Genomic DNA, 1,049 nt, shown 5'->3' with positions numbered 1-1,049 from the left:
TGTCCGCCGTCCCCCTGATTAATCTATGCAGTGTAATATGGAGGTGCAGATCTGGCAACCCTGCTGCTCTACTGTGCTCTGCTGCGGCTGGGTTGTGTGAGATGCAGCGCGGTCGTCTTCTGATTGCCTTTCAGTTTATTTCTCCTGTGTCTGAGTTGGGTTATTTCTCCAGCTGGGTTATTTCTCTGTAAACGCAGCAGACGAAGCACTTTGAACATGTTTAACACTTGGTTTAACCCAGAAACTACAGAGGGGTTGGGTAATTTAAGATTGTTTACTACAGTACAGAAACCTGTGTGGAGATGCTGAATAAAGCTCACGTGTCCCACCGCCTGCCTGCCTGTGTGCGTTAGTGTGTGTGTGTGTGCGTGCGTGTGTGTGTGTGCGTGTGTCTGTGTGTGTGTGTCTGTCTGTGTGTGTGCGTGTGTCTGCGTGTGTGTGTGTGCAGATGAGCACTCATTTTAAGGGTTCGTTCACTCTGAAGTGAGCATTACTGCTCCTCCACTCTGCACTTGTGTGTAGACGGCAGTGTTTGCTGTTCTCTCTGAAATGGAGGATGTGGAGGATTACTGTGCTGCTTCATTTGATCTCTATGCTGAATCTCTAGTATTTATTCTCCAGTGAAACACACACACACACACACACACACACACACACACACACACACACACACACACACACACACACACACACACTATACGCAGAGTTTCTCTCTTTCTAGTCCAAATATTGAAGTATTCATAAATCAAGAAGCAGTTTCTGGACGAGCAGAACACACAGTGTTGTTTTCAGAAATAAAGAGTCAAAATTAAAGAGTTTTCCTGTAAAACTAGCGGAATCCTCCTGTTTTCAGTTGGAAATGCCATTATTTTCCTCAAAGCCATATTCACCGCTGGTTTAAATCAGAAACTCTTCATTGTGACTCATTATTCTGATCACAGCACTGGACTTCCTGCTGTACTTCCTGCTGGATTTCCTGCTGGATTTCCTGCTTGTCTGTAAAATGCTGACTGATTTCAGGGTTTTCAGGTATTTGCAGGTATCTGTAG

General features: G+C 45.1%; 1 protein-coding gene across 1 annotated transcript in view; it reads left to right on the top strand.

Moving 5' to 3' along the window:
- fem1a (fem-1 homolog a) overlaps positions 1–330 on the top strand; it is a 2,726-nt gene extending 2,396 nt beyond the window's left edge. Inside the window, exon 1 of the mRNA XM_056446923.1 lies at positions 1–330. This exon is cut by the window's left edge and continues 2,396 nt beyond it. The gene's annotated coding sequence lies outside the window, so the exon portion shown is untranslated.
- The last annotated feature ends 719 nt before the right edge of the window (positions 331–1,049 follow it).

Source organism: Danio aesculapii, chromosome 2, assembly GCF_903798145.1.
Source record: "Danio aesculapii chromosome 2, fDanAes4.1, whole genome shotgun sequence".
In the NCBI taxonomy this organism is placed as follows: Eukaryota; Metazoa; Chordata; class Actinopteri; order Cypriniformes; family Danionidae; genus Danio; species Danio aesculapii.
The sequence above is the reverse complement of the archived record's forward strand: the minus strand, read 5'-3'. Positions and strand labels throughout refer to the sequence as shown.